General features: G+C 39.3%; 1 protein-coding gene across 20 annotated transcripts in view; it reads left to right on the top strand.

Moving 5' to 3' along the window:
• TENM2 (teneurin transmembrane protein 2) overlaps window positions 1-15,450 on the top strand; it is a 613,377-nt gene that overhangs the window by 425,384 nt on the left and 172,543 nt on the right. The window lies entirely within an intron of this gene.

A 15,450-nucleotide genomic window follows, 5' to 3' on the forward strand; every position in this document is an offset into this window, starting at 1 on the left:
TATAGCTCTGCCCTCTGATACTGTAGTGGTTTTTAATTAAGCAATCCTTAATTCTTATTCTTTGAGCAGCTTAGCCATCTTGTTCTCAAACTTGTTCAATATTCTTGGTTTTTACATTGTGTAGGCCTTTGACATCCTTCTCAAACTGGCAGTGCTATACCTGCTGTGTTCTCTGCTCTAGCTTAGTTTTTGATGTCTCTTGAATTTGTCTTTACTTCTGTTACTATTTTTAAAAAAAGGTGGATTTCTGAGTATTAGTGTTTATTGATTCAATTAATATTTTTGAAAGTGTTGGCACTTGGTGGCTTTCCTTTTTCCCTGTCTCTGCTCAGGGAGAAGAAACATTTGAACAAGTTATTCACTGAAGTTAGTGATTGCAGTTGTCCCATTCCTTGATCATAGTATTGTTTCCTTATTATTAAATTCATTGACTTGCTCATGCCTGTCAAATATATGAATTTACAAACCCTGTATTTCTTGGCCTTCTGATACAAAACCTAATTTGGAACCTGGAGTCCCTAGTGGATGTATTTTTCACAATATTCAACCTGATTTATTTGTGACGCGGAACAATCTCGTGCTGTTCCTTGCATGTTTGACCTGTCATTTAGAATTGCTGTATCACCAGCACAAACAAAATCTGATATTGACTCTTAGACCATGAAATATTTCTGTTGTTCCAATCTACAATTTCTTCTCCTAATGAAGCAATGGCAGTAACAAACCAGAGAAGAGATTGCATTCTCAGTTTGACACCAGCAGCTGTATCAGATTCTTTGCTTAAGTTTGCATTTTCTTTAACCAGCAAAACCATACCTTGAAATACAGTTAGGTAAATTTAATTATTTTTGCCTGCTTCCTGTAATATTTCAAGATATGTGAAAATGAATCACAATGGGGGTTATCATCTGCTTTCCTAAAATCTATAAAGTTTATAATGGGTAGATATTACTTTATTGCATTACAGAATTTATTATCCTCTGTTCACATCGTAAGTCCTTTTATTTCTTTCATTTTGACTTGAAAAGCTCTGCCCAGCTTGACTTATTTTATTTAAACCTTACATTTTTGCCTTCATCAGAGTTATCATTATTTCTTTGTTCCCATTACGAAGTTTGGATTGTTAACAGCTTGGTTGACACCACCCATTTTGGGTACAGAGGGACATGTGCAAACACAGTCCCATCCAGGGAATGCTGTTTGGGATTGGATACAGCTGAGAAACTCAAAAAGCAGCAAAACTGCAGGGGCATGAGGCACTGAATGCTGAAGTGAGTAGGATAGAAGTCCCAACTACTCTACAGCTGCCATGAACTTAATGTGAAATAATGTTCAAATGTCTTACAGGAAAAATAGAAGATCCATATTTGCAGCCTTTATAGGAAGAGACTTTCTGGAGAGAAGAGAGAAGAAGAAATGCACTTTTACCATAGGGAATCTTTTCTGTATAGTCATACAAAAAATCCTGCAAGGAATCTTGCAGCCTGCAGAGTAGAATTCTCTTTAATGGGAGCACAGGCCCTTGAATGTGGAGCACAGATTGCACACTGGGAAAGGAGGGAACCAAGCAAATGTTGTTAATCTTCATCAGAAACATGCAGTCATGATCAAGTAAAACACTGAAGGCATATGTGCTATTCATAGTTTGCCACATTGATGCAGTTTTTGCATTCAATTCTCAAGAACTTCTTTTACTATCCAATTAGTTTTTATTTTACTTCTAGTGAAGATTTGTAATATTAATTACCAACATAAAAACAAAGATGCACTGCACTGAAACAAATGGATGCTTTTTTACACTTAGATTAAAACATTACTTGTAATAGTTTACAGTGAAATCTCCTTACTGTCACACTGGTCTTAACAGGGTTATAAACTTTTAAGTTCTTAGAAAGAAACAGAAGTAAATTATCTCCTAGCTATGGTGTAATCCACCATTAATTACCCAAATATTGCTGCATTTATACTGTATCATGTACTTATCAAACATCTACATGACTCCTTAACTATTTCCAAAACAAGAGTCATTATTTACCCACTGTGAAAATAGCCTTGTGTTAGTGGTATTAGAAATCATTAGCTCTATTAAGTCCGTTATCAGCTCTGCTAGCAGCTGGAAATATCCTGCAGCTCAGGAGGGCTCCAAAATGTTCCCCACTCATTATATTCTAGATCACTTTGTTTTCTTGTACACTGGAAACAGATTATAATCACATTCAGCCACAGGCAAAAATAGAAGCTGACAACAGTGTTAGGAAAAAAAAAGATTTATGAAACTTTTCATTGCTTGGGGCAGTATTTTGAACACGATAGCAGTGCTGTCCCTCAGATAGTGAACAGTTCAGCTATGTCTTTCTATCATCTTGGTGTTCCATGTCTCAAAATGACAATTATCACACCATAAATACAGCCCAAAGCATTACAGATGTCTAGAAGCAGAATCCATATTAATTGTTAATGCATAAATAAGAGACGGCTCAGTTTGTTAGCTTAGGAAATAAGAGTCTTGGTTTTTAAAAGTATAGAATAGCATCTAGAAATATTAATTTTGTCTTTTCGTTGGTTGCTTTGAATAGAATTGACTCAAAAAAAAATGGTATCTTGAAGTGTTTGGGGTTCAAAGGATTTCTTTATTAGTCTTTACTCCTTTAGGTGAGGCTGGCCCTCCAAAGAAAACGTGTTAAGTAGCAGAATTTAAAGAATTTTTTTAACATGGCTTAAGATTGTGGGTTTCGGGTTTTTCCCCTTAACAGAAACATTGTTTGCAAAAACTGTTCCTTCTTGAGAAAGAAAAAGAATTTACTTTTGCAAAAGCTGTAGTGGTGAAAGAAAAGGACGTCTCCATGCAAGAATCTTTTTAATTGCTGGTTTATAGGCGCATAGCTGTGCATACCTATTTCCTAAGCCCCGTGAAATAGTACTGAGGTTTAAGAGGGATATGTCTTAGGAGCTTGCAGTCATGTCTCTGAACTAGGAAACAAGATGGTACTGCTCGGCTGAGGGGAGGGTTTACTTAACACAACCTGCTCACATCTGTAGCACTAACCAAAAAGGAATGGATTTGTATCCATGAGTAATTACAGATGTCTGAGCTGGTTCTATGTGGTCCAGCTCCCTAGATGTGCCTAAAGTAGGAAGCAGAGCTTATCCAGCTCAATACTGCATTCCTCCTGCCCATGCACATTCCTTGTACTGTCCTTCACAGCTCTCCTGGCTGTTTCTCTCTCTCTGTTTTTTTGTTGTTGTTGTTGTTATTGTTGTTGTTGGTTTTTTGTTTGTTTGTTTGTTTTTGGTTTTGGGGTTTTTTGTTTGTTTTTTTTTCTCGAAATCGTGCCTAAACAAAAATGCAACTGTTGTGGAGCTCTGCACCATTTTATTTCCTTATTTGTAGCTCCCTCTCACCTGAGGAAGATGCAACTGGCGGATCCTGCACTGCCTTGGCCACCCCACTCCTCTCCCAGCCACACTCCTGCTAATTCCTCTTCCCTCCCCGTGCTGGCTCTGGGCTGAGAGGGCTGTACCTGCCCCAACAGCCCAGTCTGGCCCCACCAAGAGTCCCATGCAGGATTCTTTATTTCACCTGCTCATCGTTTGTTCCTCTTTTTGTACATCAGAGTGTTGTCCTGTGTGTAGCTGTACACCCAGCTGTGAATGCCCAGATACTTCTGTGTACCCAACACGTGTGATATGAACAAATCCCATCACTTCAGAAATTCTATTTTAGCTATGCTCTCCTTTTTGTTGATCATCTGGAGTAAATTAGTGTAGGTCCAAATCAAACTGAATCTGTAACTCTCCCTGCTGTTCGTCTGAAGAGCTGGAATCTACATCACTTGAGTTTCTGTCTGAGCATCATCTGAAGTATTTATAACCAAGGCTCTAAAAATGTTACAAAGATAGTAGCATGCCATTTCTCTTTATGCAAAACCCACTTTGGTATGACATATCTGGAGCAGAGAAAATGCTTATTTTGCCAGCCAACCTAAGTGAACAAATAGGTACAGAAAGATTGGAGTGGGAATTGTTATATTTTATGTGATCAATCAGGTTTTCAAGCAGGCTGAGAGTAATTTGGTGTTGTGCAGGGATGTCAGAATTCCTGCCAGTTATGCAAGATGTTTGAATCTTTGCAAGGATTGAAGCAAGAATTTTAAGCAAAATTATTTTATTACGAAACAACCTGTTGTGTCTTTCTGCTTTCAGCTGTAAAGATACTTCACCCACATGGGGAAATACAGGAAAGAGGATGGCATTAAGGGAGGATTTTTTTTTATCTAACTAGGAAGTAAGTTTGTCCAGAATTAAGATGGAGTATTTGATTTTGTGTTTCTCTGTCACAAAAAATCTATAGACCTTGATGTTATTTGAAAAAACTCCTCAAACATCTAGAACAAGGCGTGCCAGCGAGTGGAGATTTCATATTTCAACAGATGCTACAGAAATGCTTTGGGTTGTTTTTTTTTTGTTTGGTTTTTTTTTTGTTGTAGACATATTTTAAGGATAGTAGCTTTAAAAAACACAGATCACTTTGTATTTCAGCAATGGAATCATAAGAGGTCCTTTGGGTTTCTGTGGGTGAGAGCTGGTTTGTCAGTGGTTTTTTGTTTGACCAAGTGTTTAAGGTGGATGCATGATCTTAGAGGATGCATTGTAAGAGGTGAGGAGCCAAGGGGCAAATCTCCTGAACTATTGATGGCAGGACAAGGAAAGAATTAAAAACCACAAAAGGAAAGTATGAGAAAAACCACAAGCTTAAAAAACCCCCCCACAATCCTGAAAGTATGAGTAGTAGAGGGATGAGAAGAAAGGAGCAATGTTCTTTCATGAAGAGTTTTTCAGACCCCCTTAGAGCTCTGGCCCTGTTCCAGCCTGTTGTTTCTTTGCATGTGCTTCTTCAACTTTATAAAAAACATGGCACCAAAGTGCTGTGTCTCGCTTCCCTCTCTCATTCCCTTCTCTTCTCCACCTCTGAAAGACTTCTTATGTCTCTAACACCATACAGTTCCTTTTTTAGCACTGCACCATCACAGCCTCAGAGGTGGAATTTCCCTTCCTGCCCACGGGGGTTGTTGCCCACTGTGCAGGTGGACAGGGTGGACAGTGCTCATGTTCAGCACATCCTGCACTGGGGAAACTTCCCAGGATGTGCTGACCCGGTGCCCTTTGGGCTCTGCAGCTCTGCAGTTTGATAAGCAAGGCATGTGAGGCAGGAGCACGGGGTGACTCCTGCCTGGACACCATCCTCACCACTGGCCTCTGTGCTCAGCTGTTTGCTGATTTGGTACAAAGAACATCTTTCCTTGAGTTTTAAGTGAATTTCTTTGTAGTATGGTGCATCAGCACAAAGTGGCTGAGGCAGCTTCCATGTCCTGTGGTGGCTCCAAAGTACAATAAAGTCACCTCACCCCTGTGCCAGGAGCAGGGGGAGTGTGGCGTGCACCAGCCCCATGCTGCTACCCAGAGTGCACCACCTTGCTCTTCACATCAGCCTGTCTTTGGCACTTGCTCCTAAATTTGACTCAGAGGCTGCTTTAGCAGCAGGTTCCCTCTGTTCAGAGGATATTTTGCTGCCAAAACATACTTTTAATGAGAAGACCAGCTGTTCTCCCTCAGGACCAAGCTTCCACTTGCTCCTTAGTTTGCTTCTTAATTGTCATATCACTGATGAATAATTTAATAATTTTTCTTCAGTATTTCATAAATTTAGAGGTTTGTGGAGTCTCAGTTAATAAAAATATAATGTACAGCAACAGAGAGTTGGTTCTCTTCCCTTCCATTCGTGGCACAGCTTGTCACATTTCCCTGAGCAGTATCAAACAATATGCAGCTAAATTGAAATAGTGAAACCAGATCAAGATGTCTATCAGCATCCTACACTGATGTGCAGTTCGGGTTTTATTCCAGACTATTTTATGATGCAGAAAATCTGCATAGATCAGTCTCTAAGCTTTAAGGATGACTGGCTTGCAGGCCTTGTACATGGTAGTTTTTGTTCTTGCATTTCTCTTAAAATATACTAACTTGACATTAACTTGAAAATCTAAACCTCCCCCATGGGTGGGACTTGTGTTATGTTTCAAATGGAAAAATCTCTGATCAGCTGTGGGACATTTGCTTGGGGGTTTTTGTTCTTGTTTTTTGACAGGTGTAAGAGGTCTGGCAGAAGAATTCTGCATTTCTAGATTTTCATCCAGTGTAGAAGTTTCCTCATTTGTTTCTGCTTGCTGGGAGGTGTTTTGCTTTAAAAAAACAAACAAACACCCAAACCAAACCTATTTGAAACAACAGTTAAACATTTAATTTTCACGTGTTTTAGCTTATTGGGGCTGGAGAAACATGCCAGATGTGGAAGGCCTGTTGGAAGAAGAAAAAGACCTGGCTGAAACTGGTAAAATTCCAATACTATCCTTTCCTTACTGGGTATTGTGTTTGTGGAGCACATGAAAAGAGCACACAGCAGATACTGTAGAGAACATGAAGTGTTATCACTACTGTTACATGGTGGTTGTTGGTATTGATCATTTCCATGTGTGTGTTGTTGACTGCAGTCATCTGTCATATTATGGGTTTACCTGCCCTGAACCTTTTCCATCCAATGGATTCAGCAATCCACACTTAGGGTAAAGCAGAGTTTCAGGCACAGGTTTTGATTGTTTCACATCATTAGAAAAAGCTGCTAGAAATTTTTGCAGAGTCACAGAGGTTTTACCCAATTTGATATCTTGATTTTTAACTACTCTCTAGTCTCCTATGTCTTTAGTTGGATAAAATATTGTGGTCATCCTCTTTTCCCATTTTTAAATTCTTCTTTAGTATTGCCATAGTCGATTATCAATACAGCATGGCACTTGAGAGGTGTTTTCTTTTCACATTCTTTTCAGTGTTAAACACCACTTAGTTCTGTGGCAGCCTCAGACATTCTGAAGGAAGAAACAGTATATAATGGAATTACGATAGCTGCTTTTTATACCTTAAGAAGGAAATGGAATCTGTTCTCAATTAATACCGTATTTCTGTGGCTTTTACTTTGCACTGCTCAGGAAAATAAAACCATGGCCTTGAGATAACACATTCTGTAAAGCTGGTGCTGGTGTGAGAGGTGGGTGAGGCTGTGCTTTCAGAAATGTTCAGTGCAGGTGATGGGCAGGGCTGTGCTGTTCCCACTCGACACTGGGAACAAGCAGCCTTGCTGAAAGGCATTTCAGCTCCCTGCCTTCTGTTTGTTCTGGTCATGTGGGGACACTCCAGTGTTTGGTATCTGCCAGGACGATTACACAGCCTCTTCAGGCTGGGAATTGGATTGCCTTCCCCATGCTGGCCAGGGAAGAGCAGGGCACATCTGAAGTGGCAGCACAGAGCAGGGCTGCACTGCAGTGCTGCTGTGGGAGACAGGGGGTGGCAGGCAGCAGCACAGCCCCAGGAGATGAGAAGTGATGGTGTTTCCTGTTTAATTGTAAGCAATTAGATGGGTCTATTTAATTTAAAAAAAAAAAAAAAAAAAAAAAAAAAAGAAAAGATCCATAGCCTTCAAGCTCCTGTAATAGAGAATTGCATGGAGGTTTAATGTCTTGGTAAGGATTGAGTACCTGCAAGATGTTAGTAATGCTATTTAGAGAAGACAAAACTTGATCTTTTCTACCTAGAGAATTTTCAGTGGGCTGTTTCCTTTCTGCTGTGCTACAGAGTGAGTTTCTAGCTTGCAGGAGATTTTTCCATGGTAAATGCAGTAGTAGGGAAGTATTTGCTGCAGTGCTACTGAGAGAATTGCTGGCCAGCACAAGCCCCATGGGTGCCTCATCAGGCTGGTGTTGCTCAGGAAATGTTCTGGTTCCAAGCAGACTGGGAGGCAGCTGCAGGCAGGGAGGGCTGTTTGGGATGGAGCTGCTCTGAGGCAGCACTGCAGCAGCTCCCAGAGCAGCACTGACCTTCCCCACGCTGGGCTGCAGCTCCTCTGCCCTGCTGCGAGCCCTGCATCCCTGAGAGCATCCCTGAGAGCATCCCTGAGAGCATCCCTGAGAGCATCCCTGAGAGCATCCCCTGGGACTTGCCTTTGCTGCCAAGCTCTGCCACACCTGCAGAGAGGCACAACAGGCACTGCACTTTGAGAAGTGCCCAGCGAGAGAGAGAGCCCCATCATTCTCACAGCTGAAATCATTGTGTATTCATTTTTTTGTTTTACCATGTAAAACAGGCTGGGGGGTTGCAGTTGCTTTTTAGTTTTTTGTTGTCTTTTATTTTTTTTTCCTTAACACACAAAAAACTTTATTTAAAGAATTGTTTAAGATTTGCTGGGTTAATGTTGGCTCATGTGCTAAGTGATAAGCTGTGTGAGGCCTTTCATACAGCACTTTACAATTAATTACAAATTAAATACAATTCATTTAAAATACAACAATTTACTGTATTTTATTCATTAACCCATGATTTCACCTCAGTAACAGAATCTTTTACTGGTAGTAGCTGAAGATAATGTCTCTGGTACCTTGAAAAGTCAGGAAACTTAAACAGGGCTTCTGATCTGAATGGTTTGTGACTTTCCTTTTTTAGTCCAATAACAACCAATAACGAATTCAAATGAAATCTCACTGCATGTGAAAGAAATTCCAGTCATGTAGTATTGCAGCTTGCAGTACCCTGGAGGCAGACAAATCCTTGTTTCTGTCTTGTACTTCCTTGTATCTTGCCTGCTTTTAAAAAGAGAAATAACCCATTGAAAAGCCTGATCCAGTGCACCATGTACATTGCATTATATTTGCTTTTCTTTACTCTAGAATTATGCAACATTCCTCTTACTTTTTCCATATATTCCGCACAAATTATTTTTACCTGTTGTACATGTTGAGAAACAGATGGTCCAGGTAGTAAATAACTGGCTTCCCAGGAGCTATGAAATTGAATTCTCCCAGGTAGCTCCCCCAGGAACCCTGTATTTGCTGGTATATGTCAGTGAGCCTTCATGTTAATGATGCCTATATATCAGTGTTTATTTCCATCATTTGATTATCAGTTGGTTCAGCCTAAAAGTAAAACTGATTTTAATTATTATTTTCATGCTTTTTGAAAGCCAAAGGGGTTATATTATATTTTTGGAAAAAAAATGGTCAAACCCTGAAAACCCATTGAAGAACATTGTTGCAAGATAGAACTTTGTGGGGGTTTTTTCCCTTTAGACAAGAAAAATATTATCTTTTTTGTTGATCCTGCTGTTGAACTGAAAAAAAATCTAGATTGGTATAAACTGATGAGCTGTCCTAAGGCAGTAGTATAAGATGGAATAAGAAAAAAAAAATCAGAAGTTGAAAAATTTAGTGCTGCTGGGAAGAGACAATACTGCCTCAGAAACAGAGAAATTACAAGATGCCAAAAGCCTTGTTCAATATATTTAGTTTCATTCGTAGTTCAGCTGCCAAACTTCTCAGTGGTGCAGCTTGACCTTACCTTACAGATTCTTCAAATAGCAGAAAGATTCCAAATCATTACTGTACTGATAGACCATTCCTTCTCTTAAAGAATTGCAGCACCTAGAAGCCTGATTTATTAAAAAGCTCAGTGTCCTAGTATATTATCTTTCTGACATAATTGCTCTAGAAATTTATTTTGAGAGACTCTTGTTGGTATAAATTTTTTAGGAGGTTGGGTTTAACAAAAAAAGAGAATTTTGGACAATGTGTAATGTGTTCTGTGGCGCTTCTGAACTAATCAAGGTCGTGCATTGCAATAAACCACCCATGACTGGCATTTCTTTTGCCCCTTGGAAACCAAACGAGTTCCAGCTCACTGGGTGATGCAAGATTTGGGTGATGAAGTTGCTGTAACAGCTTCAGGGATGACTTTCTGTTGCACCTGACTGGGGACTTACAATGACTTGGAAACTATGGCACAGTTATTCTTGTGTCACCATGATAATTCTCAGGGTCCACAGTAGACTAGTCAGAGAAGCAGCAGCTTTCAGGCCATAATCCTATCAGGAAAATGTCACCAGGTTCCATTGCTGGCCTAAATATTTCTGTTCAGAAATTTCTATATGTTGTTCAGAAAAACCTGTGTCTTCATTTTCACTTTGGTGTGATTCCCAGTGCTTCAAATTGTTTGAGCTCAGGCAAGAATTTGTCTGAGTCTTTAGTCAGGGTCCAGCTCTTTCCCATTCTGCAGAGCCAAGTCTAGAGAACAACATTTACCTTTCTGCACTAAAATGTTCCATAGTAATGACAGTAATAACGAGCTTCATTGCTTAGAAATATCACTGCCTGCTTTTCTTTTCAGTTCTTCTTACATCAGTCCCTTCTTCAAACAGTGTGAATAGTGCTCATGTACCTGAGCTGAAGAAGATAAATACATCGTTAAACTCTCTGAAATATGTTTTATATTGATATCAGTATGGGGAAACTAAATTAAAAGATAGATTGAAAATGATGTGAGATTATTCTTTTTCAATTAGAAAGAAGAAAACTCCAACTTCTCTTTCAAAATTTGAACTAGTGTGCCTACCTTTTCATGTATGTGTAACATACACATATATACATATGTAAAGTACCACAGGACACTGAGCCTGCATGAACATTATTATTGAAGTGATGTGATTTGCCACTGACCAGACATTATTTCATGCAGCCCATGCACCTCATGCAGTGTGATAATGAATATTTAAGTGATGTATTTCAACAAATATAATTAGTACATGGTGTCTCAGAGAATACTATTTTGTAGAGCAGTGAATTTAACCTTTTGGCAGGTGACCCTCTCATGAGGGAGGTGGTTATATGACCCTTAGATCTAAATCCCTTAAATTTGACTCCTGGTGAAGGGTCCAGTTTTGCCTTTGCTTGTATGACTGTGTGCACTGGATAGTGCAGGCAAGCAATGGGGTATTTCTACTTTTTTGGGGGGGGATGAGTTTAGTTTGGTTTGGGGTTTTTTGGTTTTTTTTGTTTGGTTTGGTTTGGGTTTTTTTGTCAGAGCAACATTTAATTTCCTACTGTAATATTGTGTTAGGGACATGGCTGCAATGCACTGGCAGACACTGATAAGTGACTTACTGTTTCATATCACACATTTACTGAATTTTCAGTTTGAAATATACAGTCTGGGATGACAGCCAGTCATTCAACCTATTCTTGCCTCAAAGAGTGTAAAAAAACAGGCAGACAAAAGAAGGAACACCTGGCAAATGTCTTGGGTTTAAAACAACAAGAGAGAGAGGTAATGGTATCCATGGTTAGGAGTGAGATAACTTTCTTCTTTACAGCATGTGTTGAAAACATTTTCAGGACATTGAGATGCCATTTAGCTACAGCCTAGCAGAAAACAATGCAGAGAATTAAGCAAACAAACAGGAGAACTGAAGCAGAGACAGCATAAAGCCCAGGCTGTGCTGCTGGGCAGGAGCCCTGGTCCCACCCTGCCAAGCTCACCCAGGCTGGGCTGGGGCAGCAGCTCCTGTGCCACTGGCACAGTCCTGGGCATTCCAGAGCTTTCTGCTCGCCCTGACTCACAGCAATGGGAGCTGCCTTGGAAGAGGAATTTAGCTTGGAAGGTGGCCCTGTGGTTCTGTGAAACACCCGTTACTCATTGTGATGGCAGATGATGTGGTTTCCTTGAGAAAACAGTGTGGCAGAGGGATTTGAATAAAGAACCAGCAGTGCTGCAGACGAGGTTTCTAATGCTGGCTGACAAGGGCTGTCTGTGGGCTTTTTAATTATTTTCTTTCAATTAATCAGCTTCGGTTTTGGGCTTTTTTTTTTTTTTTTGTTCAATATTTGCATTGTTTAAAGCATAAGGAAATAGTTGTGTCATTGTTCATTTCAGAAAAATAATACATGTTTGGGTTTTTCCTTTTAGTTCTTTTGTGAAAAGGAATGATGAGGAGGTGTAATGTCTCTTTAGCATTTAATAATGTCACAGAGAATAATTCAGCACAACTAAGATACAATCTTCATTACTTTTTGAGGTAGGATTGACAAAGAACTGGGATGCAGAGAAGCAATTGCTTTGCTTAGATTAGGGATGCTGCCTTTCCTGCTTTGTATTTAATCTCTGAGGTGGGAGATCAACTTGTTCTCTTCAGATCATTGTGTTGCTTGGATTTCGTGCATGAGTTAAGTGAGTGTACCAAAGCCTGGGAAGAGCTATGAAAAACTATCTGACCATGTTAAGGCAGATCTGAATTTTCTTTTGTATTTTAGTCAGCATTTGGATTGTAAAAAAGCTGAGCAGTGACGTTTGGTGTGCTCAGGAGCTCTCAGCCATCACTGATGTCCCTGTAACTGTGGGGCATCCAGGGGCTCTCTGACCCCTGGGGCTGCCACAAGGGCACTGTTACAGTGCACAGGCTCCTGAAGGATGTGCTCTAGCCTGGTCTGTTTAAATGTTCTACCAGATAAAAGAATGAACTGAGCTTTTTTTTTTTTTTTTTTTTCAGTATTTTTGTTCTGATTAAACCCAAGTAAGTCAATTGGGTAGCTTATGATTGCTTCAAAGCTACACAGATCAGACTTTGTATCCTCAGATTATTTAATTACAACACAATTTACCCTCACTCAACTTCTAATTTGAAACAAGTTTTGCTGATATTCTTGACTGCAGTAAGATCTCTTGAAGAATGACATGTTGATTATGTGGACACGAGGCCATGATTTTTTGAAAATGCTCAGCATAATCAATGTGTATTAAAATTGATTGGAATTATCTATGTTGTCTGTTTGTGAATTTAAATGAGAAATTAAAAAAAATTAAAAAGCCTAAGTGTAGAGAGTACCAGTATTTCAGTTTCCAGGTCTTTGATTTTCCCTATGGTTTTAAAAGACTTTTCCTTAAATTCTAAAGTTTGAGCTTGTATAGTGTATCCTGGTGAAATGACTAATTCAGCTAATAATTGAGAAAATGCATAATTTCCTCAGTATTCTCCCCCAGACCAATACTGGCTACTGCTATACCGAAAATAAAATCTATTTCCTGATGTAAAAAGCCAGATGTACTCCATCAAGACATGCATTGTGTTTAGGCTTCCAAATAAAAGGCAATTTCCAGAGGGCCAGAGCACATTGTGCTGTGGGATCCATGGGGCCAATCCCTTTGGACACTTTATTTATGGGACAAGTGATTTCCTCCTCTGAACTTCAGAGCTCAGCAGATCTGCAGGTACTGCTGGTGATGTTTCAATTTAGGCAAAGATGCTCATAGAGGAGTGCTCAGATGTTCAGATGTGAATCCAATTTTATATCCCTGGCAAGTGGAACAGTGTTCTGCTCCTGCTCTGATTCATTTGAACAGGTTTATGAAGAAGCAGAGCATTAAGCTTTTATCTCTCTCATATATACACGAGTCTGTGCACACTCCCTGGTTTGTACTTTTTATATATATAAGCTTTTATACATTTCAATAGAAGCTATATAATATCTACATGATGTTAATATTAGTATTTGCTTATGTTTCTATATTAAATGCTACATTTGTCTCGCACCAGATTTCAGCGTTGTTACAGCTGCAATATGTGTTCAGTTACCTCTGCACAGCTCATTTTGCAAAATATCTTACATTTACTGTGTGGGAACTGAATCTTGAGGCAGATTAAATAATTTGTGGTAATTTGATTTCAGCTTTTTTAGTCTTACAGAAATACTGTTCATTCTCATTGATGTGTACTTGGCTCACTTTTAAGAAGAGCCTCCATGACGTTGTGGTGACAAGATTTAGAGTCTTTAACTGGTGCTACTGTGGCTCTCAGAGCAAAACTGTTTTGTTTGTGTGACTGTGACTTTTTTGTACTTATACTTGAGAAGGAAAAGCTGCATCTGAAGTAAGTTGAGAAAACATGATGCACATGGATCTTTTGAAGTGACTATTAGCACAAGGGCACATATTTATATTTTATCACTCATAAATATTCACTTATTGAAATCCAAGTAGGCTTTGTTTAAAGCCAGAACACAGACTAGGAGAGTAATTCCACTTAAGCTTCTGTGCATGTGGATATTGTCCAAACACATTTTCTTCCTGCTGTGTCTTGCTCTGCATGCTGTTGTGGAATGGCACAGGACCTAGTACAGATTAGAGATTTGATGTTCTTGGAGGTCCAAATGGGGGTTTTAAACATCAAACTTTATTGTCTAAACAGTCTCTTTTATGCTTAGATAAGATATAGCCAAGGATAGTGAGGAGAGCTGCACAAATGGTGGCCTTAAAATTTAGCCTGTGTTCATAAAAGGTGATTTTGTATTTAAAGCAGTTGACATTCCCATAGGGTGCGAATTCAGGCAACAGACATTCCAAAAAAGTAAAGAAACTGCTGTTTAGATCTAAGGCAACATGTGGAGGATGTAGAATTTATTATAATTCATTCTTTAAAGTTTCTTGTCAGAGGACAAGTGATACTTGCCTTGTGTAAGTCGCAGTAAGCCTGGCTCTGTTGCTCAGCAGCCTGTGCTTCCCCAGTTCCTCAGGAATGCTGGAGACCAGGAGCAGCCTCTCTCCAAAGCCGCTGCTGTCTCTCTGCTCCTTGGTTGTGTTGCTGCTATAGGAAGAGGCTCTTGCCCTGCTCCTCCCGAGCAGGCAGCTGCAGAGCAGCGCCAGGAGAGCTGTCCCTGGGCAGAACCTGGGCTGGAAAAGCTGCTGAGATCCTCCAGTGACCCTGAACCCAGCCCTGGCAGGGCACCACTACCCTGTCCCTGAGTGCTGGGGAAATGTCCTCCTGCTGCTCTGGGCTTTGGGTTTGAGGTATTATTTTGTGTCTGTTTGGGGCTTTTTATAAATATTGGTTTAAATAACTTACAGTAAGTAATTACTCAGCAGCTTTTCTAGGCTTCTTTGTTATACATGACAAAGATCAGTCTTGCTGCAAATGATGTTTTGTGATGTTTTCTTTTTATTATTTGATTCATTAAGTACAATGAAGTACATTGCTTCAGTTTCTAAAAACAAACATGCATCATTAAAATTATCATTTCTCTAGAATTACTGATTAATGTTCACTAGAAAACAACTTGATACAATGTCTAAAGCATACAGTTCATAATAGTGTTTGTTTTCTTTATTCTCTTTTGCTGTTTTTATTAGACATAAATTATTGTAATGTGTGGAATTGCACATGAACTTATTTACCATTCTACATTTATGTTTAGAAAAGTGACAATGTTCGAATGACACCTGCTTATCAGATTTTCTTTTCATGTGCTGTTATTTTAATCCATTTGCCTTAATGATTAGAAAAATTTTTTTTTCAATATCAATGCAAACATGTCAGTACTCAAAGCATGAGAAAAGTTTATATCCTTCTTTATCACTAAAAAATATCATCTGCCATTTTTCAATGAAAGAGACTGAAAGAGTTGCATAATTTCCAGATCTTGCTGTGTGTTTGTGGCATTATGAAATAGAAAAATACAGGCCAAATCCTGATCACATGGAATAACATGAAAGATAGCATCACTGTCTCGCTGCTCTCTTTTCATATTT

Source organism: Taeniopygia guttata, chromosome 13, assembly GCF_048771995.1.
Source record: "Taeniopygia guttata chromosome 13, bTaeGut7.mat, whole genome shotgun sequence".
Lineage (NCBI taxonomy): Eukaryota > Metazoa > Chordata > Aves > Passeriformes > Estrildidae > Taeniopygia > Taeniopygia guttata.